Raw genomic sequence first — 23,358 nt, 5'->3', positions numbered from 1 at the left:
CTTTGGGGAGAAGCTTAAGGAGCTGATATTGGTGGAGAGTCTATAAATGAATATTCATACAGTTATGCCAGAACAGGTCTGCATGGATGTTAGTAGTTTCTCTCTTCTTTTTTGCTTATCGTATTTTCAAAGTATGATTTTAATTTTTGCTGGGTTGAATGTTCCATTTCCTAAATGTCTCCTAGGGATTGCCTGCACTTGCACCCACGCGAAGCGCGCTCACCGCGGGGGCAAAGGGCCAGAACATTTCACCCAGTCTTCTGATGTGTCAGGGCCTCACAAGGCTCAGTCTATGCGAGGGCGAAAATGCCATCATCCGATTAAGTCCAGAAGTTCAAGAACTCCTTGCAGGCGATTCAGTCCCAGTTGACAGTGGGGTCTTGTGGGAACCTAGGAGTTCAACCCAGCGCGAGGCGCTCGGACGCCGGAACTCCTTGCTCCACCGCCTGCGAGGCGGACCCGGAGGGTGGGGCGGCCCGGCCGGGGCTCGCGGAGCGCGCATGCGCGGCGAGGGGGCGGGGCCGGGGCGGGGCTACGCGCAACCTCCGGAGCAGCAGCAGTGGCGGCGGCGGCGGCGGCAGCGGAGTTCGGGCTGCGTCTGGGGCGGCGGGTTCGCGGCCGACCTGGGCAGGAGAACCAGCACGTAGAGCCGGGCCGCGGCCCGCGACTTGGCGACCAAGCAGCGGCGCTGCTGCTGCAGGGCTTGGGCGCGCGGCCTGGCGGGACTGAGGACGCCGGGGCTGCAGGGTACGGGCGCCGCGGGCCGGGGCGCGCCAGGTAGGTGGGCCAGGCTGGGCTGGGGGCAACGAGGCTGCGGTGAGCTGCCGGGCGCAATGATGCACCCGGCGGGGCGGGGCGCGGCGCGCATCCTGATACCGGGGTGCTGGACTGGGAGGGCGCCCGCGGTTGTCATGGAGATCCTACAGCCTTGTGGTTCACCGGCGGTTGCGTCTTTGGAGAACAATCCAAGCCTGGCCGACCCCTAACTGGGAGACCCGGGCAGTCTCCTGCTGAGGGGAGTGCGGGGCTGGAGCGGGAGATGGGGGAGACGGGATGCAGGACGCGGAGACTCCGAGGCCATGTCTTGGCTCTTGCTTAAATCTAGTGACTTAAGACGCTGAAGGCCTTTCTGGCATTGGGTGTAAACAGAACCGGGTAAAAATAAGCATGCATCTCAGTGTAGGACATCTGCTCTCCGTCCTCTCAACTCTTCCCTTTCTGCCTGCCCATAGTCCCCCGATATTTCTGGCATCTTTGCTTTTTGTATGTTAATTTTTTTCTGGCAGTGCTAGTCAGTTAATTGAGGCCTGAGAAATTTGCAGAGATCTGTGACCGTCTCTTGAAAAGCCAATCATGAACGTGTAGGCCATAGAAGATTGAGACACTCAAAATGTCAAAAGTAAATTTATGTCTTGTGGGCGAAGGGAGCGGGGATGGGTTTGCTTTCCCTCCGTCTTGTCGCCTGCCCTCTGACATTACATAATGTTGTGTTCCTCCTGCCCCGAGTTCATCCATAATAACAGATCATGAAAATATTTCTCTGGCTAAGAAAGAAGTGTAGGCAGTTGTAAAGCCCATTTTCTTGTCTTTTGCTTTGCCACTGAATGTGTTTTTGTTGGGAGGCTGCTTAAGAGTAGAATGCCCATAGGGCATCTAAACCAAGAGAAATGGGGGTGGGGTGGCCCTTTGAATGTTGCGATGAAATTCTGCCTGATTCATCTTGGTTCACAGTGGATTGTGTGGACTGTGGGCAAGCCAGTGGGATTGGGGCCTGAACAGGCTGACTTGGGTGTGAATCCTGGATCTTTCACTTGCTAACTCTGGTTCTCAATTTTCTCACCTCTAAAAGGTGAGAACAGAACCTGCTTTGCCATTTGTTTTGGAATGGAGATACTGTTGGCATTGGTAAATGCACATAGAATAGCTGTAGGTTGTCCTAGAAGTAAACTGAATTTCTCATTGGTTGAAGACAGGCTTTCTTTAAGAGGAATTTTGTTTTTGGATCTAGGTCCTTTGCTTTGGGGATTTTTGCTAAAATGTTTACTCCTGGAAGATGGAATCCGTTGGTTTCTCTGAAGAAAATGAATGATGGTGCCCACGTGGGAAGGCCAGTGTGATCTGTTGGAGGGCTGCTGTCAGAAGACAGTGATGCTGTCCCAGGGGTGGTTATTGCATGTGAACAGAGATCCACAAGGCCTCATTCCCTGTGGTGTCTTGTAAACACACCTCTGTAACAACAAGCCACAGTTACTGGGAGGATGTGCCCTGAAGATAGGGCTTAAATGAAAGGATGCCTGACAGATGCAGAAGGAAGGGAAGGCTGTATTTATTTCTCCTGGGCTCAGCAGTAGATTTGGCTCTGCTGATTCTAGTGGCTGCTCTACTTCTGTTTTTCATTAAGCTTATGACATCTCAGTGTTTATCTGCTTTAGACTCTGAAGTCAAGGGTAGACATTACATTTTATTCCATTGTTTGGGAAACTGGATATTTTCTTGTATTGCTGTTAACTGAATATTAGGATTTAAAAAAAAAGTTGCTTTAAGGAAGGGAGGAATAAAATAATATACACAAGAGCTTGTTGTAAACTGTAAAGCACCACAGAGGTGGGGAAGAGGTCAGAGGTCAGAACTACTGACCCTGCAAGTCCCTTTAGCCAGCGGCCTACCTGGGAACATCCTGCTCAGCCTGCAAACCTGTAAATGCAGCTGAGGATTGGAACAGAAAGGCACATGGGACCAACTGACCCCTGACCCCAACCTCACAGCATCTCAAGAATCCAGTAAGACAGAGGGATGTGGAGACTTTGGACCAAGGTTGGTCTTAGCTTCTTATGAAAAACTCCTTTATTGATTACGTATTCCATGAAAGTCCTCATAGTATTATCAGCTACTCATGGTATCAGGATGCTTTGACTTTCACGGAAGAGAAAATAGCACAAATCTGCAGGGAAGAATGCTTGATTATGTGGTTGCTTCTTTTGTAGAACTTGATTAATGAGCTGGTCTTGAGAGATCCTTCAAAACATATTTTTCTAGTGTCCTGGAACAAAAGCTCTGTGAGGAGAGCATATTCTGGGGAGACCAATATTAACACCAAAGCAGGCCTCCTTTATTTTGTTTGTCTGTGCTTTTAAGGAAAATGCCATCATGCATCTAATTCCCAGGAGTTTACCTGCATTTCTATACATATGCACCCCTTGCTGTCTTTAAATTGTTTAAAAAGTATTATTTCAGATTTACTGAGGAGTTGCAAGAATAATCCAAAGAATTCCCAGATAAACTTTACCCACATTCTCCAAATGTTGACATTTACTACATTCGCCTTATTCTTCTCTCATATTTGTTAGTGTGTGATTCCTTTTTTCTGAACTGTTTAATGGTAACCTGCAGACTTGATACTCTTTTACCTCTAAATACTTTATTATATATATCTTAAAAACAAGGACATTCTCTTACATAACAACAGCACAGTTATTAAACATTAGGAAATTAAACATTGATACAATGCTATTATTTAATATGTAGGTCTTTTTCAGATCTTGCCAATAGCTCCAATAATGTCCTTTAGAGAAAAAAAAAATCCAAGATTATACATTATGTCAAATTGTGCTCTCTCTTTAGTTTGCTTTCATCTGGAACAGTTACTGAATCTTTCTTTGTAGTCCATGACATTGACATTTTTGAAGACTGCTGCCTGTTTTGTGGATAAAGTCTCCCAATTTGGGTTTGCCTGCAGTTTCCTCATGATTAGATTCAGATTATGCACTTTTGGCAGGACTAGCACAGGGGTGACCCTGCAGTGATCTCAGCGTGTCCCATCAGGAGGAGGCATATGCTGTTGATTAGTCCCATTCACTGGTCAGGTTAACTTTGATCACTTGGTTAAGGTGGTGTCTGCCAAGTTTCCTTACAGAAAAGTTACCATTTTCCCATTGTATTTAATATGTATCTGGTAGTAAGATAACTTGAGACTCTGTGATTATACTGTTACTCCTCATACTCTGACTCACTAGTTTTCGAATCCATTGATGATTCTTACCTGAACCAGTTATTCTGGCTGACAGATGGTGATTTTTCGTCTTCTCTCCTCTTCTTTTTTTTAATGTTTATTTTTTTATTTATTTTGAAAGAGAGAGAGAGAGAGAGAGAGAGAGAGAGAGAGAGAGAGAGAGAATCCCAAGTTCCGAGCTATTTAGCGTGGAGCCCAACTTGAGGCTTGATCTCATGAACCATGAACGGCAATCAAGGGTTGGATGCATAACCAGTGTGCCACCCAGGTGCCCCAGATGGTGAATTTTCTAATTCCGTATTTCTTTCTATACTTACCAGTTGGAATTATACTGCAAGGAAGAACATTTCTTTCTTCCTTGTTTATCCTTTGATTTATTCCTCTGCACTCATGAATTCCAGCTTTATGCAATAGATTATAGTCTCTTACGCTCATTATTCATCTTGTTGCTTAAATTATCCCGGACTTGGCTTGTAGGAGCCCCTTATGTCCTTTTGACATCCTCATCCTTCTTTGAGGACTTCTTTACTCTCTGGTACAAAACCCTCAAGACTCAGCTTATACTTTCCAGCCTTGGAATTAGCCATTTCTCCAAAGAGTCTTGGTTCCTTTTAATGGAGAATGGTATTTAAAAACCAAGATCTGGATCCTAGGCGTGCTCATTGCTACTGAGGTGTTGCTGCCTCTAGGCCTGTTTAGTGAATGTATTGCTCTCATTTACATATTACACAAAATTTTCTCTGATTTGTATTTTAAATTTAATGCTATGTCACTGTGCCCTGGAGATCTATATGTACTGACATTAAATATTCTTTTTTTGTCTGTATTCCAGAATATGGGTTTATCACAATTTATTGAACTATCCTTTATCAGTGGACACTTAGGTTATTCCCAATGTCCTGCTCTAAAAGTAGTGGGGAATCTGTGAATCAAATCATTGTTAATACTCGCTAATATTTCCATCTTCTAGCTCCCTAGAAGTAGGATTTCTGGGTCAAAGAGTAATTTTAAATGGAGAGCTTTGCCAAATTGCCCCCACTTCCAGGAGGCTTTCACTTTGTACTCCTTCCATTAGGGTGTGAAACTATTTCTTTTTAACTCTGCCAATACTGAGTATAAATCTTGTCAATTTTTGCCAATCTAATGGATAAAGAAGGCATTATTACTTTAATTACATTTCTCAAATTACCAAAAATATTGAAAACCTTCTTGTGCTAGCTTATACTTTTGCTTCTATGAATTACCTGTGCATATCCTTTGCCCACTTTTTTCTCATTAGGTTATTCTTTATATTACTGAATTGTGGAAGTTACTGTAACTTTAGACTTTATTTTTGGCAGCCTTAGAAGTCTCCTTTAAGGATGATCCATTTTTCATTCGAGAGGACAAGGAAACTACCATTTTCTGAGCCCCCCCCTACATCCCAAGCTCTGGGCCGAGTATTTATTTATATACATTCCCTGCAAGTCCTGTGGGAAGTTGAGCTGTGGTGTTGAGAAAACTTAGTGAGGTGTGGTTAAGGTATCCACCTAAAAATGATTGTAAGAGCTTGAACTGGGACTCAAACCCAGGTCTCTCTGGATCTCATGCCATTTCCATTAAAGCATATAGCTTCCTGCACAGGATTTGAAAATAATTGCTGTACTTTATTGTATCAATGTAGGACCGGGAATTCATTACTTGGAGCCTCCAATATCAGTAATTTCTATTTCTAATATTTTGATTTGTAAGTAAGGAGCTTTGAACATATACATCTTTCAAAATCATTTATTTTATTTCCGGAACTATTGTGGACTCTGGAGCCAAAGTCCCTGTGAGCTTCCAATTAGCTCTGTGACTTTGGGCAAATAGCTTATCTTTCTGTGTCTTGGTTTGCTCATCTGCAAAACTGGGCTGATGATAGTAGCAACCCCAGAGTCTTGTTGGGGGGTAAAGTGAGTTAATGCATATCAAGGGCTTGGAATGGCACCTGTTGCCGGTAAGCATTCGGCAACATGAACCGTTATGATGAGTTCATGTGTGTAGCAAGTGCAGGCAGTGTGGAACTTGGAATTAGAGCAGCCATTTCTCTGCAGGTTTAACCATCTCTTTCATCATAAGCTGTCTGGGAAATGGGGGATCAGGGCCCCTGGGTGCTGTGTGCTTGTCTTTTCAATATGGTCTCTGCACACACCTTGCTCATACTCAGCCCAGCTGGCCCCTAGCATTTGCTCACAGCCCTTAACCTGGGGCGGGTGAGACCCTGCAGCCCTTTCAACGTGCAATCTGTTCTTGAGGCTCACCTGGTGAAGTACTCAGAAGCAGAAGTCTCCAGTGGGGGAGGGTCTGTGGTGATAAAAATGTGTCCATTTTCTGGTATGGGGTCAGGAAGACAGAGGGGTGTCCTCTGGGAGGGGACCTCTGGAGGAGAAAAGCATTCAGCTCCTTGCAGCTCCCTTCCTGGGACACCGTCAGAGCCTTTACTTCAGACATCTAGTAATTCTCCTGGCCTTTATGCAGTGCCCTTCCTGTTGTACCTACCAGGTAGAATTCTGAGGCTGAAATCCCCCGCCTCCCTCCCTGTTCCCCACACCTCCACCATAGCCCTTGTACAGCTGGTATCAGCTGCTGTCTGCTAAAATTCATTCACTCCAGGATGTGGAACTCTTTCCTTTGTTTTGTGTTGCTTGAATTTCAAATGGTGCCTTCTTTAACCTGCTAATTAGAATTTTTAAGGAGGATGACCTAGGTGTACAAATTCTGAAGTGTGAAGGAAATACATCTAGGCAGGTGTATATTTCTGGAGTACAGGGTCCTCTTAGGAAACAGGGATGCCCAGCAGTTCATGAGTCTCCCTGGATTGTGGGGTGTGTCATTTGGGGTCTTTGGGCTGACAAGTAAACAGTAAGGTCATTTATTATCTCATAGAACCGGAGTTCTACTCTATCAACAGTTCTGCAGTTTCATCAAGGACCTGGATTCTTCTCTTCTTTCCAGCCATCACTGCTGGTGTCAACCCAAGAGTGAGCCTCCTCATGATGATGAGTTGTCCTATGGTCAGTGGGACTGCATGTTTCCCCACTCCTGACACCAGCCAGTCTCTAGCCACAGCACTCTGGTGTGTGGGAGCAGTGAGGACCACGTAGCCTCCCTTGGACGCAGACTAGGAGGCTGCGAGGATGCTGTGTGCTGATTGGCTGAGGAGTGTTCCTCCATGGGTGGGCCCCAGACCAGTGGAATCAGCATCCCTTGAGACATTAGGTGTGAGGCTCAGGCCCCACTCCAACCTACCGAATTAGAAATTCTGGGCTGGGGCCCAGCACTCTGTTGTAGCAGGCCCTCCAGGTGATTGTGATGCAAGTTCCAGTTTGAGAATTGCTCTTAGTGTAATCAAGGCCACTCCCATTCATCAGCTGGAGTTGGGACTGGCTTTTCCTGAATCCAGAGATGATTGCTCCCAGAATAGGAAGAAGGGAGAAGAGCGCTGCGTGGTCAGCCCACAGCGTAAACTGAGGAACCTGTGGGCACCTTTGTTCTCCATGTCTCCCTCCCCGCCCCCGGCCTGGGCCCCAGTTTACTGGCCCAACTGTTCCTAGCCCCATGCCTGCAGCCTCTTCAGCTCCTCCGAGAGTGGCCCACATCCTCCCTGCAGGACTAAAGGAATCAGCATGGTTACACCCCAGCCCCAGCTTCTATCTCTGGTCCAGCAAGGTTGGGAGTCCACTGGACCAGCTGCTGTGGATCTAGACCGGCCCTTATGACTCCCTTTCCAGAGGCATTCTGGAAGTATGTTCTGATGTATAGAGTTTGCTTACCATGCTACTCCTTGCTCAATTAGAAAAAAATAGAAAGCAGTACAGTTAGTAGGGGCTTGAGAATGCTTAAGGGGTTGGCCTGGGGACAGCCTAAGGGACTACTTTCAATGGCAGTTTGTAGTTCTCTCTGGCTTTGACCAGTGTGACCTGCTTTGTTGTTCCCTTTTGCAAGTACAGCTCCAACTTTATGTTTAGGTGAAGTGAAAGAGCCACCTCCATGGTGTAATCTGTGAGCTCAAAATCTCTCACCGTTCCACATTTTTCCAGAAACTAGCGAGCTGAGGTATTTCTAGATTTTCTTGATTTTCCAAGGTTCCCCTTAATCCAGGCAATCTCATACCTGCTGTACCACATCAGTGCTAATTGCTGAAGAAGGAAGAGCACCTGAGGAGGAGATCGGGCGGGCCAGGGTCCAGAACAGTGTTTTTCAAACAGCAGTGGTTCTGAAATCAATTTGAGATTGTAACCAGCATTTAAACATATTTCTTTTTTTGAAGGATGCCTGGGTGGCTCAGTGGGTTAAGCATCCGACTTCGGCTCATGGTTCATGAGTTCATGGGTTCATGGGTTCAAACCTCATGTCGGACTCTGTGCTGACAGCTCAGAGCCTGGAACCTGCTTTGGATTCTGTATCTCCCTTTCTCTCTGTCCCTCCCCTGCTCACACTCTCTCTGTCTCTCTCTCAAAAATAAATAAACATTAAAAAAAATTAAACATTTTTTTTTGAAATAAAATAGAAAATATCCAAGTACATTTCTTATAGAAAGCGTTGGCATTTTTTGGTAAAAATGTAGCTATGTGCATGAGGTGTATGTTCGGGTACTGTTTCACTGTGAATGCTTCCTACTGAGGGTTTGGCAAAAATGTGTAAAATCTGGAAGTTGAGCACATAGTGGAGGGGGCTACCCTGGCCATGTACACAAACACATGCACACACATATGGGGTCTTTCCCCAGGGAGAGGGTCTCTGGCCTTCATCAGAACCTCAGAGGTCTGTGACTCACCACAGTTGGAGAACCGCTGATCTAAAATAAAAGGGGACTTTTTTTTTTTCTTGAGCAGCAGGCAAAAGTTTATTAGAGTATAAGATTAGAAAGTAAGAGTAGCAAGAAAGCTCTCTTTACAGAGAGAGGACATTCGAAAGTGAATGTCCCCAAAAAAGGACTTTTAGCGGTGTGGGCCAGTGGGAGTGGAGCTGGAGCCCAGGGACAGCAAGAAAAAAGGCGTAGATGTTCTGGTCTTGCTCTGACTTATTGTCTGTGGTATTTGATCAATCCTCCTGATGATGTTGAGGGTCCTTAGCATGGCTACTCTGAGATGAGGAGGCAAGGCAGGGAGTGTGTGGATTTGTCAGAGGTTTAAAATTTAACCGTGGACACCTGACTCATCCTTCTCCTAACAGGGTGGATTAGCGTGTCTACCTAAACACACACACACACACACACACACACACACACACACACACACAGAGAGAGAGAGAGAGAGAGAGAGAGAATGAGATAGGTAAATAGGTTGATATCTGGATCTCCCTTGTTTTGAGGCTGGCCCCATTGGAGCCATCACTGCCTGTGATCCCCCTGCAATCCTTTGTGACTTAATAACAGGACAACTTCCAAGTCACCTTGGCTGCCTTTGGGATGCATTAATGTAGGTGTTAGTCTGGTTTGTGTTACAAAGCATATGTAATAATCTCTTTGGGGTACCTGTGTATGTTTTTTGAGGGGGCATAAGTTGGATTATGAGACATGAACCTGAATGTGCCTCCACAACCCATGGCGGGTTATGTAGGTTGAGATAAGCAGGAGATTTGTACATTGCAATGCTCTGGACCAGTGCAGGTGGAAAGTTACAGTCTTGCAGGAGACTTGGTATCTTTCCTCTCAGTTTTACAGTCTTGAAAGCCATTTTTCCCATAGTGCCCCTATTTTTTAAAATGTTTATCTATTTACCTTGAGAGAGAAAGAGAGCGCTAGCAGGGAAGAGGCAGAGGGAGAGAGAGAGAATCCCAAGCAGCTCCATGCTGTCAGTGCAGAGCCCAACACAGGGCTCAAACTCACAAACCGAGAGATCATGACCTGAGCCAAAATCAAGAGTCGGATGCTTAACCGACTCAGCCACCCAGGCACCTCCATAGTGCCTCTATTTTAAAAAATGTACTGTGTTCAGTTTTCTCAACATCCTTCAAGTCCTGTCCATGCGTTAAGAAATTTCTCTGTAGGGGCGTGGAGCCTGCTTAAGATTCTCTCTCTCCTTCTCCCTCTGCCCCTATCCCGTGTGCACGTGCATGTGTGATCTCTCTCTCTCTCTCAAATGAAAAATAAATGTTAAAAAAAAAAAGCATTAACAGCCATAAAGAAATATATTCAGAAGGCTAGAGTACATCCGTCTCTGACTCCTGCCCAGGGCACCTCTGAGGGGAAATGTAGAAGGAGGAGGTTCTGAGAGGCAGGGGAGTGCCAGTAAAGGTCAGAGAAGGATGTGGGCAGAACAGGGAAGTAGGAGGGGCCTGGGCTCATAATGTTTTGTCAGGTGATCACTGACCCAGCTAAGCCTTCTCTTCTACTGACACTTTTTTTTAAGCACATAAAAACTTGTGATTGTGTGAAGTGGATGTTGAGTATTTTCACATTTCTTACTCATTGCTTTGACTGTGTTCTGCATAGACAAATGTTAAACAAAATGATCACATTATGTAATTGGGTAATAATCAAATGGCTGATAAAAGGCGGTAATAGAGCCCAATTAAGATGGGACTGTGTGCCAAAAAATGTCAAGGTAACCCAGAATTTTTCTAACATTGTTACTCCTTGGTTTTGAAGAGGACAGAGTGATGGGTGAATGGATTGGCCTTAGGGAAACACCGTGGGCTGGTAGACAGTGCCCACCTCAGGCAGAGGAGAAGCATGCATTTGGATTTTGCCCCTAACCTGCTGGTGACTTGGTGAAATCATGCCTGAATCTGACCTCCTTCCTCATTCATCTGGAGCAGGTGAATCCCTCATTTCTTTCTCCCTTGACCCCCAATCCAACAATGAAGCAGAGTTGTGATTGTGCCTGAGGGCTGCATAGGTAAAGTTGGCATCGAGGGAGACACACATACATACACAGTATTTAGGGAAGTACTTGTTTAGTCTGTGGCCTTGGAAATCAAGGTCCTGTCTCTACTCTTCTTTCACTTTCTGGCTCCCCTCTGCAGTGATTTATGAGTATCTTTCTAGAGTACATAAACTTAGTGTCAGAGACCCTGGAATACCCTGGATATGTCCATGAAGGTTGAAGCTGTCTGTATATCATGCAGACCAAACTCTTCCTAGTCCAAGTAGAGTGTCTGGTACCTTTCTCTGGCTCTTCTACCCTGCACTCCATCCCCACACCCGCCTTCTGAGGCCCACTGCATATAATCCCCCAGTACAGCTATAGGCTTTATGTTGATGCTCAAATCCTTGTCATTTTCCGTGAACTGATGAATGCCACTTTACTCCCTGAAGTTTTCCCCTGATAATGTATGCACAGCTGTTCGGATCTGGATTGTCTCTCTCTGGCAGTTTGATATCCTCCCCTGAATTCTTCACCTACCTCTCTCTGACCTCCTTTTACACTATTTTTGACCTATTTTATTTTCTATTATTCATTCCTGACATTTTACAGAAAGGGTGCATGGATTTAAAGTTATCAGTTAAAGCATAAACTGATTAAAAAGAATTAAAGACAGCTTCAAATGGATACAACCGTATGAGTGCCGTCCCTTCAAGAAGAGCCCTGAACTTATTTCAGGGATGCTTGTGTTACCAGAAGCTGTCACATTCTTCATCTCTGTGTCTTTCTCCTTGAAACACTGCAGAACTCATGAGAACAGGAACCTGACTTTCTTGATAGTGCAAATAGTCTTGCAAATAGTGGGTGACGTACCAGTGATTGCCCAAGATACATATTTTTTGATTATCATTGTAGGCGCCTTCGAACTACATGATCTTTCGAATAACTTTCCTACAGGGAGAAAGACGTTTGCATTTTGAGTCAACTTGGTTATTTAATCATTCCTTAATTAGTCAGATATCTTTACCAAGCTAGGTATTAGCCTCATTGGCCAAAAGGAATAGAAAACCAGCAGACAGGTTGTGAAGCAGTGAGAAGTCTTTGCAGCTTGTGGACTGGCTCACAGAGAAAGGATGCTTCTGTGATGGCAGTGCCACTCTTGCACTGAAGGGGCTTTAGGCCCCCCTGTCTGGCGTTCGTGTCTGTCCTCATTACAGCAGCCAGCACAGCCTCAGCCCCATCTCTAGCAGAGAAGGTTCTAAACTGTCATGGAACAGATTCGTTCCAAACAGGATTAGATGAGATATGAAGTCCCAGGGCAGTAATCTCTTTGTCATTCCTTTTCGAGCAGGGCATCGCGGGGTCTCACCAGTATTACATACCCTCAGGCTGGCTGGTTTGTAAACTGTTAAGGATCACACCCGTATTTATCATGGCCACTAGCAGCCTGTGGCTTAGACTCTGAACCTCATTTAATGGGCTCACTGAAATGAAAAAACAAAAAAACAAAAAACCAAAACGGGCTATTTTTGCCTCATAACCTAGATTCGTCTGCACTAAATATGCAAGCCAAGCTATTAAATGTTTGGGGCAGTCAACAGAAATTCGGCATATTAAGGCTTTTTGAATTTACTACTCAGACAGGCCTAGAAATAAGATTGGTTGCCTTTTTTAGGATTATAAATGTTGATTATATTGGGGAGAAGCTATTTTATAAAATAACTCTACAACAAAATGAATTTTAATATGCTTGTAGGGTCTTGCGAGCATGCACTCACTTGAGCCTAGGGCCCAGGGTAAATTTGAGAATGCTTTATTTAAGGCATTAAAGAAGGAAAAGGGGACTGTTCATGAACTTAAATATAAAATAGTACCCTTCTCTGTCAGCATCCCAGTACGGTGACCTTTGCCACCATTGGATATAAGTGGGGAATGGTAAAATTGTGAGGATTAATATTTGGCTGCATATAACAGGAAAACATCTGAAGGAAAAGAGGCCTAGTCAGAGAAGGCGTGTCTTTCTTGTTGTCAGACCTTGCGCTGTACCTGCCTGTGGTGAGGCCCAGTGCCTCCTGTCTGGGTTGGCAGCTAGAGGTGCGGTCAGCTCATGGGCCTTCCAGACACCAGGCTGGAGGAAGGCACACTTCCCAAGAACTCCTCATCAAATTTCTCCTTACATCTTGTTGGCAAGAACCGAACGAACTCCTGGCCATACCTAGCTGCAAGGGAGGCGGACAGCCCTGGGCCAACTAAATGTCAGGATCCTAGGGCTTCTATGGAGGAAGCAAAGAATAGACATTGGAGGCAACTGTGTCTCTCCTGCAAGTTGTCTTTTTTGGAAGGTGAGTTTTTAATGCTTGTTGGAAAAATGTTGGCAAAACTTTGGGAAAACTTCTCTGGGGAGGCTGTAGGCATGGAGAACTAACTAAAAAGTTGAGAACTTGAGACCTTTCTTGCTTCCACACTTCTTTCATACGAGAGCCTGAAAGAGGTCACTTGATCCCTTTGTTCCTTCATTTCCTCATTTAGAAAACAGAAATGGCCGAGTTCTGAGCTAAATTCTCAGGGCCAGTGCCAAGGCTCACAGACCAGAGCTGCTTCCCACCAGTAGTCTCTCTGGTGCCTCTGGACCTGTGGGTGTGTCTGGAGGGAGGGGCTGCTTGGGTGGGGGGATTTCAGGAAGAATGTGAGATCCAGGCAAGGACCTGTGGATGAGATGCCCTGGGGCCCAGGAAGAGGAAGACAAGCTTGTCCCCACTATAGTCTCCAGGGCTGGCTCATCCTTCCCCACCCTGAACCCACCACAGGCAGGTCCCCTCCCCAAGTATGGGGAGGGCCAGCCTCATTAGTGGAATTGAGGGTGGCACCTGGGTCTGTGCTTCTGTCTTGCCTCTTTCCCTCCTTGTCTTGCTTTCCTTCCAGAAGGGAGATCCCAAGTGTCTGCTCTGTCAGATGAAAGGGATCAAATAACCAGTTTATTCTAGGTGTCAGTGAAATTTAATGTGTTCTTTCTGAGGCATTTGGATTTTAAGAAGGATATATGTGCTAGCAGTCCCTAAACTCAGAAGAGAGCCTCTCCAATGGTCAGATGTCAGGCCAAGGAACAGGCATGGATAGAAGTTGGGGCCCTGCTTGTGCCTGCCAGTCACTGGGTACAAGCATTTGTCTGCTGCACACCTGGGTAATGCTGGCCAGCCCAGCCGTTCCTGTCCTCTTCCCTCTACCCCAACCCAGCACGTGTGAATGACACACACACCTCTCTCACCTCTTGTGTGTGCTTACACATGGCATTCACACATGTACTTACAGCTGTCATTTGCACATGTGCATACACACCTTTTGTGTTCACACACACACACACACACACACACACACACAAACACACACATCCTAAAAAGGCAGTAGCTGCTGAGGAGCTATGCTTTGCTTTCTGTCTGATTGGAATCCCTGGGAGTTAGGGGTATAGACGTGCATGTATGTTCAAGAATCTTTATAAACACTCTTTGAATTCATGCCTCTGAAATACAGAAGTTTCTTTTTGTGTTTCCAAAACTAATGATGAAAATTTGCTAATCTGTAGTAATGTTTCCTAGCCTTAAAAACTTTTTTAGGGGTGCCTGGGTGGCTCAGTTGGTTAAGCTTCTGATTCTTGATTTTGGCTCAGGTCATGATCTCATTGTTCATGGGTTTGAGCCCCACGTTGGGCTCTGTGTTGACAGTACAGAGCCTGCATGGAATTCTCTCTCTCTGTCACTCCCCTGCTTACTCTCTATCTTTCTCAAAATAAATAAAAATAAACTTAAAAAATTTTTTTTAACTTCACATTTTTAAAAAGGCAAGGATTATCAAATGGCCCTTTCTCACTTTCTCTACCCTATGAGTGGCTTTTGTAGGCAATGGATGAACATAGCATCTTTCCTTGTATCCCAGCAGTAATCATCACTGCCTGGTGATTATCTTCAGATTGTTTTGCTATCCACTTTTTTCTCAGTATAAACATAGGTTGTTTTGTTTTGTTTTTTCATCTTTGAGAGTGAGATATTTTACTTAAGGGAGGTATCTGTCAAACTTCATAAAACTACTTTTCTTCCCCCTTCATGGGTGTGCTGGTCCATGTGTTATGTGGACCTTGCCTTCCCATTTCACAAGTGCCAAGGGTGGGTGTCTGGCCCCAGTGAACTAGATGCTGTACTTTTTCAGAAGAAACAAAAACCGTTGGGACACCCTAAGTGTGCAATGTAAATGAAGAAAGTGAGGCCCTGGCCAGGAGGGAAGTGGTTCTGATTTCCATGTTTCATCTCCCACTCTTAAAGGGGAAAGCACTTTCAAGGGAGTATGATAGAGGAGAGAAGTACAGAGAAGGCAGAAGTTCTTGAACGCATTGCTGACTATAGAATGTTGCTGTCATGTGGCCCCTGGCCCAGTAACCCTTGCCAGGGGCGTAGCAGGCATTTGGGCAGCATCTGAGTTCAAGATGGTGACCACCACAGGCCTAGAGACACCTGAAGTGGAGCATCCATGGGGCACAGAATAAAGTCCCAGGTCAGGGCACCTGGGTGGCTCAGTTTGTTGAGCATCTGACCCTTGATATCAGCCCAGGTCATGATCCCAGCATTGTGGGATTGAGCCCTGTGTTGGGCTCTGTGCTGAGTGTGGAGCCTGCTTCAGATTCTGTTTCTCTCTCTCTCTCTCTTTCCCTCTGTCATTCCCCCCCCCCCAAAAAAAAAGAATAAAAGTCCTAGGTCAGGATCATGTGATGCTCAAGCAGAGCTTTGTCCAGTGGGAGTGACACTCACTGTGAGACAGTGTGGATGGGGCAGTTCTGAACTGTCCCAGGGGAAGGAGTGACACTGATTGAGTAGACCTGGGTCTAGCGCTCACTCCCGATGCTGGGAACTTGGCAGTCTGATTGCCTAGCCTGGGTCTGTTGATCGCCTGCGCCCCTAATTTGAGTGGCCTGAGAGAGGGTGGGTACACACTTCTGCTAACGAAGTGTAATTAGGGAGTGAGTGTTGGGCTGCCAAAAGGAAAACAGCATCAAAGTTAGCTAACCTAGTCCAGGCACCCTGAAGGCCTGGCTCCCCTGAACCCCCTGTTTGGGAGCCCCCTTACCCTCTCCTTCTTGGTGTGTAGCTCCTCGACAGTAACTCCTTAGGGGTCTAGAGGAATCACTTAAAATGTTCAATTCTGCTTTGCTGTGTTTTATTGAGGGAGAGGGTGTTGTGTCCCACAGTGGTACTGACATTTGTGAAGATTGTTCTCTGGGGACGTGCCCAGTGAACATAACAGATCTGGAGTGTCATAGGACATAAATGTCCTTCAGGGAAGGAACAGCAGCTCTGTTTTCTTTGTATCTCCAGAGTATCCCACAGTGCCTGGTACAGCATAGGTGTATAATCAGTGTTTGTCGAGTGAATGAATGAACAAAGCTGCCATTTCATTGTGGAAAGTGCAAGAAAAGCCTCAGCCTGTCCTGGGAAGACAGCCCATTTCCTGGAGGTCAAGTTGGGGTTTGGTCTAACTCAGGAGAGGGAAGTAAGACTGGGGCTTGTGGCACAGCTGGTGTTGCAGTCAGTCTTTGGGTGAAGCCAAACCTGGCAGCTTGTGTCCCTGTACCTGATATGTCCTCCCTGTGCAGTGGCATTCGTGTCCTCAGCACACAAGCCCTGTCAGCCAGCTGGCTGTGACCTAGCAGCTGCTTCTGTTCCTCTGGGAAGAAAGTGCCACACCTTAGGGCTCAGTCATCTTGGATTGTTTTCTTTCTAAATTTTATCAACTTTCTCACATCTGCACAGGGTTGCAAGTGTGGTATCATAGGTGCTAAAAGAGAAGCCCAGTAGGGTGGGGTTCACAGGAAGGGTGGCCTCCTCCTCTTCTGGGCCTTGGGGATATCACAGGGCTTCACGTAGAGTTATGTGTCAAGGGTGGGGGTGATATCTCGAGCTGGGAGTTTCAAGAGAGAAGCGTGGGGAGGACAGGGATAACGCATCAGGAAGGAGTTTCAGGAGAGGCAGGGTCAGCTCACCAAGGGGCTCATGGTCCATCATCAGGTCCTTTTCAAGTTTGAGACTTCATCCCACACAGGAGCTTTCTCAGACTTTTTAAAAAGCTTTTTATTCTGTTTTGCTTATATCATTGTTTTAAATGCAAAAAGCAATTCCAAAGTCTTTCTAGAGGTTTGAGGAGGTCCTTTCTTAGATGGTAATTGTTCTTTTAACCATACCTGTGTTCTAACCAGGTCTGTGGGCCAAGATGGGCTCCCTCATTTCCATTCAGTGGTGTGGGCACCGCAGTTCACTGAATCCTGATGCAGGGTCCCCAGAGCCCATAGCGGTGGCAATGAAGCCATGTCTGTGACACGATGGAAATGAAACCAGGACTGGGGAAGGATATTCTAAACCACCTGTAAAAATTGAGCTGGCTGTGAGGAAAAGAAAGTATTGGGGTGTGAAGAACCCCAGAAATCTGGGTTTCTAGAAACAAATATTAATTGTCTCAGGGTCCTCTCCCTGCACATTGAAACAGCTGAGTGGACAGCTTCAGTTGGCCCTACCTCCTCCATAGTCATGTTCTTGCTATGACCTTGTGGGGTCTCTACACTGGGCAGGGAGGGGGGTGCAGTATAGACATAAAACATAGTCAAGCCTGTTGGCCAGTGGCTGGGGGAGGGGATGAGGTAGTGAGAGATTATGGGGACAGGACTTGGCTTGTAGTTGTGCTAGGACACGCTCCTGCTCTAAGATTTTGTGACTTGGGGACTGGGAGCATAAACTTCACTGTGCCATATAGTGGGGTGATGTGGTCAGGGAGAAAAATGTGGCAGAAGGGCAAGGCTGGAGAATAAGGAAGTGAAAGGCAGAGAGCAAGGGATGAGGCGATGGAAATTGTTGCCAGCAGCAGGTGCAGCCTTGTCGATTTCATCACCTGCTGGGGTGACACTGACCCAGAGAAGCACCCCTTTGAATTCCCACCCTCTTATTAGTGACTATGCACTAATATCACGTGGTGGGAGTCCTCAAAACCTGCTTGTACTTAGCTTGATTTGCCACATTTGATAACATTTTATGTTCTGTTTTACAATAGGCATACATTTGCATGATTCAAAAATTAGAAGGTATAGCAGGGTATATGGTGAAGTCAGCCTCCTGCCACAGACACCTAGATCCCCTCCTGGAGACACCAATGCCATGTGCTTTTCTTGTGTTCTTCCCAAGATATTCTGTGTATATGCCAGCAGATATGTGTGTGTACACATTAAAATGTTTTTATACCCACAGTGTCACATTCCACGTCCACTGCACCCCTCACCATCTCCCGTTACTATTTCTGGGTACTCATTGCATAGAGTTTCTCTTTGTTTTGCCCAGCTACACAGCATCCCCCTGCCAGGCTGTGCTGTAGATTCTTTGACTAGTGCTTTCTCTCTCTCTTTTTTTTTTTAATTAAAAAAATTAATTTATTTATTTTGAGAGAGAAAGAGAGAGAGCGTGCACATGCATGGGAGGGGCAGAGAGAGAAGAGAGAGAGAGAATCCCAAGCAGGCTCTGTGCTGTCAGCATGGAGCCCAACGTGGGGCTTGATCCCACAACCCTGAAATCATGACCTGAGCTGAAATCAAGAGTCAGACACCTCACTGACTCAGCCATCCAGGCGCCCCTGACTAGTGCTCTCTTGAGCTTGGTAGGCTCTTCCTGGTCTGTGCTGGGCACTAATGTGTTAGCTCTTTGAAAGAGCACCCCCCACCCTTGCCCTAAGGTGTGAATAGAGTATCCCCCTATCTGGAAGGAAAGTGTGGGATTGGGTGATATTTGGAAGTTCCCATTTACTGCTATTCTCATCTGGACTATAACTTTCTTTGGGGAGTAGAGGGCAGCTAATGGTTAGATACTATTATTTGTAAGATACGCTTCTTTAGAATATTACCTTTAGTTACACATAGGCCTTTTAGACCCACCCATAGCATCCTGAATGAGGCTTGTCAAGGCCACATTTGACCCGAGCTTCAAAAGCAGTGGTTCCGAGGGACTTTGCAGGGCCCACTGCACGTTTGAGCTACTACAGGTGCTGCAGATGGTTCTGTCCTCTGACAGCCAGGACCAGGAATGCATAGTGCTTGTGGCATCGTGTTTGTGACATGATGATATCTAGCTGAGGCTGCTTCTTCCCGCCCAGTGAATCAGTTGCTCCTACCACCATGCCATGTGTCTGAGAGGGAAGGGAACAGCCTGGACATTGTAAATATGTCAATATGTCTTGGAGTCATGTTGGATGGTCCCTGTCAGCTTCTAGATCTGCAAGACAGTCCTGGTAGTTTACCACAGTGGAGCCGGTGTGCAGTCACCTCACATGGCAGCATTGTACAGGCAGCGGACATCTTTGAGGGCCCCACCTTCAGGCCTGGGGGAGGGGCAGTGGCAGGCTCTTGCCACACGTGGGGACGCTCCAGAGAGCAGGACTTGATGGTAGCCCACCCCCAGAGGGTTCACAGCTGCAAGGCTGCTTATCAGCCCCTGTGCAGGTGTCAGCAGGACACATTCAAGCCATGAGGCCTCTGTGGGAGGGAGCCGAGGGCTGGCAGATGTTAGACGTTAGCCCCTGGGGTCTGTTGTGTGCAGTGCCAGTGGCCAAGGGGCGCTGAGATGGCTCTTTCTGCCCCATTAGTGGCTGTCAGCTAGCTCAGGGCACCAGTCTGCTGGATAAACCCAGCTGTTGCAGAAGGTCAGAGAAGAATGGGAGCAAAGAAGGCAGTTCAGGGGGCCCGCCGATGACTGCTTTCAGGAAGTGAACAGGCTTATTCATGTTCATATTTTCTCTAAAATACTCTTGAGGTTTTGAGGCTCCACCCTGAGCCCTGTGTGGCTGAGGGCTGCTTGTCCTGGTGGAAGGGATGGTCTTCAAATCTTGTGCTAGCCTAAGTCTGGGTGGCAGGGTCCTGGGGCAGCTCAGTCCTGCCTCTGAAACTGAATGGAGGCAGAGGGGAGGCAGAATTGCTGTCAGGGTCATGGGGCCTCCTGCACACAGAGCCCAGGAGGAGGTCGCTAACAGTGGAGGAAGTGGAATTATTGCACATGGTGCGTTTCGACATTGGGACTCAACCCTCAAGAAGGAAAACTAAGTGTGGGGGTGCATGGCGCCCGGGCTGAAGAAATGAAAAGTGGGCAGAAGGCTGAACATTAACTACCTTGTCTTTTGCTCACCCACTTGGCCCTTCTCTTGGGCTGGCCCTGGCAAGGCGGAGTTATCTCACCCCACACCAGCTTCAGGGCCTGTGGCTGGGAGAAGTTCTCTTGCTGTGTTTATTCAAGGTAAGGGATCTCTCATAACAGCTTGTGATGCCTGAGGCCAGGAGGGTCTAGTCCATGAGACATCAGGAAAGCTTTCCCCGTGAATATCTGAGTTAATTGTACTGGATGTTACAACGTGTAACATGCCTGTGGCAATATTGTACTTGTATGGGATGAGCTAAGAGAGTCCTTGAATAGCTTTGGAAACTCCCTTTTGGGATGTAGTTGAGAGAAGCAATAAATATGAGAGTATTTTTTAAATGTAAGCAAGTTAGGGGTGTCTGGGTGGCTCAGTTGGTTAAACTTCCAACTCTTTTTTTTTTTTTTAATTTTTTTAAATTTTTGAGAGAGAGGGACTGAGCACGAGTGGGGGAGGGGCAGAGAGTGAGGGAGACACAGAATCTGAAGCAGGTTCCAGGCTCTGAGCTGTCCTCACAGAGCCCAACATGGGGCTCGAACTCACGAACTGCAAGACCATGACCTGAGCTGAAGTCAGACGCTCAACCTGCTGTGCCACCCAGGTGCCCCAAGCATCCAGCTCTTGATTTCGGCTCAGCTCATGGTCTCACAGTTGGTGGGATCAAGCCCTGCGTTGGGCTCTGTGCTGACAGTGTGCAGTCTGCTTGAATTCTCTCTCTGCCCCTTTCTCTCTCTTTCCTCTCCCCCACTCATTCTCTCTCTCTCTCTCTCTCTCTCTCTCTCTCTCTCTCTCAAAATAAATAATCATTAAAAAATGTAAACAAGATAATCACAGCATAAGGCAGTAGTTCTTCAGTACCGCTAGCTGGTGGTCTAGGGAGGGTGGCAAGGACTATCCTTCACCGATGGACATTTCTTCAGTTCCTGCTGTGCCAGGCACCTTGCTGATTGCTTCACATGCCTGCATTTAGTGTCCGTGTATTGGTTTCCTAGGACTTCTGTATCAAAGTCTTACAGACTTGGTGGCTTAAACCAACAGAAATGTATTCTCTCACAGTTCTGGAGGCTGGAAGTCTAAAATCAGTATCACAGGCTCCAAATCGAGGGTTCAGCAGTGCCATGCTCTCCCTGGTAGCATTAGTGGGGTGCCTTGTCCATCTTCGGGTGGCTGCTGGCATTCCTTGGCTCATGTTCCCTCCCTGCCTCCCCTACCTCCCCGCCTCCATCTTCAGTGCCAGCTGTGTAGCATCTTCTCTGTGACTTCTTCCTTCTGTTTCTATCATGTGCCCTTCATCTGTCTGAAATCTCTCTTAGTCTCCTCCTTGTAAGGGCACTTATGATTGGAATTAGGGCCCACCCGTGTCATGTAATCTGTCTACCTCAGGGTCCTCAATTTAATCACATCTGCAAAGTCTTTGCCATATAAATAGCATTCGCAGGTTCCAGGGATTAGAGCATGGACATTCTCTTTACTTGCCCTGCCACATCCCAAAGCAGCCTTTGGAGGACACTCAGTGGTTGTAATGAGGAAGCCAAGGCTTGGAGAGGCTGAGCAGCTCTTGGGTGGCCATGGTTCTTTCTTCTCTCTGATGCCACATTTTGTAATGTTGCTGGACATTCACTGATGAACAGATAAGCCCCTGTCACTTTCCCATGATGTTACATTGGTTTGGAAAAAATACGAGCTTCGGGGTCAGGTGTCATCGCTGCACCTTGCTAGGGACATGTTTGTTAAATGAATGAATTTGTTTCACTGTGGCCAGATGGCTTTGGGCAGCCTCGTTTTCCTCATCCGTACGTTGATTATGGAACAGCCTGGTGTAAATAAGATGGTATCACATGGGTGAAATGGTCCAGCATGGGCATGTGTGCTGTGTCCTTAGTCAGTGTGAGTTCTTGGACCCAGACAGGGAGAAGTCACATGAAGGCCAGGTTATGTCTAGGTTGGATTTGGTTAATCTCTGAAAGAAATAGTGCATTGGGAGGTGTGCAAATAGCCAACTCACTGATAGGACAAACATCTCTCGAATACCTCCTTGTGCCGGTCAGTCTGATAGGTGGAAGGAAAAGAACAGCAAATAGAACATACTCCTCCTTCCTTGGGGTTGGGGGCCAGGGAGCCAGAGGACAGATATTTGAACAGTCTTTCCACTATTGTGGACTGAGGAAAGTTGTCTTTGATGTGTGTGTGAACAGATATATGGATTACATATTTATTTATATTTATATATTATAAATAACATGAAAATTGACAAGAGCCCATGTTCCTGAGTCTGGTTCATATCTTCAGCTTCCTTCTTCTCTCACCATCTACCTCAGTGGCTATTTGGAGGTCCCTGATAGTTGACTGGGCCCCGTTAATCTCCTTCCCCAGAGAGTGGAGCCTTCTTCCTACCTCCTCTCCATGCTGAGCCCCTGCTCAGGTGGGTGGGGCCTGCGGTCTCTCCCAGGCTACCCTGGCCTTTGGGCCTCTGACCTCCCTCTGATCATCTGGCCTCACACCCAGGCCAGCTCTGCCCACCTTGCTCAGTCTGCTCTCTGTCCCCCACAAGTCTTGCTCCGACATCTCCCCAGATAGGAAGGCACCTGTCTTGTTGTGTTTCTTAAGCTAACCTTGCTGAGCACTCACTGTATAACAGGGCCTGACGGCTCTGTGGGGTGACCTGCATTCCCTGTCACAAATTATGAGCTACTAAAGGAGCCTTGCTGAATGCTAGTTGCTGTGCTCTATCCATGTGCACACCACTCGTCTTACAGATGAGAGAATTGGGGTGCAAAAAAGTTCAGTCACCTAGTTGGTCAGTGGTAGGGCAGGAGTCATGGGTCTTTCTGTCCATGTAGCTCCTTACTTACAGCTAAGCCAGGTAGGCCCTGCCCAGTGATAGACCAGCCACCAAATGCATAGCAGTGGCAGGTGCCACAGGTGACAGTGTCTGCGTGCTTTTTGATGGGGACCCACAGTTTCATTTCCAGCTCTCTTTTATTTTTTTTAATGTTTTTTTAATTTTTAGAGAGCAAGAGAGTGAGAGAACATGCTCACAAGCAGAGGGGTGGGGGAGAGGAAGAGAAAGAGATCCTAAGGAGGTTCTGCTCAGCGCTGAGCCTGATGCTAGGCTCAATCCCACGACCCTGAGATCATGACCTGAGCCAAAAATCAAAAGTCGGACACTTAACTGACTGAGCCACCCAGGTGCCCTCCATCTCTCATTTATTTATTTATTTATTTATTTATTTATTTATTTTTTCAACGTTTATTTATTTTTGGGACAGAGAGAGACAGAGCATGAACGGGGGAGGGGCAGAGAGAGAGGGAGAC

At 46.7% G+C, this 23,358-nt stretch overlaps 1 protein-coding gene across 1 annotated transcript in view; it reads left to right on the top strand.

Moving 5' to 3' along the window:
* The first annotated feature begins 565 nt into the window (after window positions 1-565).
* INPP4A (inositol polyphosphate-4-phosphatase type I A) overlaps window positions 566-23,358 on the top strand; it is a 129,317-nt gene continuing 106,524 nt past the window's right edge. The window contains 1 exon segment of the mRNA XM_032592626.1: window positions 566-777. The gene's annotated coding sequence lies outside the window, so the exon portion shown is untranslated.

Source organism: Lynx canadensis, chromosome A3, assembly GCF_007474595.2.
Source record: "Lynx canadensis isolate LIC74 chromosome A3, mLynCan4.pri.v2, whole genome shotgun sequence".
In the NCBI taxonomy this organism is placed as follows: Eukaryota; Metazoa; Chordata; class Mammalia; order Carnivora; family Felidae; genus Lynx; species Lynx canadensis.
The sequence above is the reverse complement of the archived record's forward strand: the minus strand, read 5'-3'. Positions and strand labels throughout refer to the sequence as shown.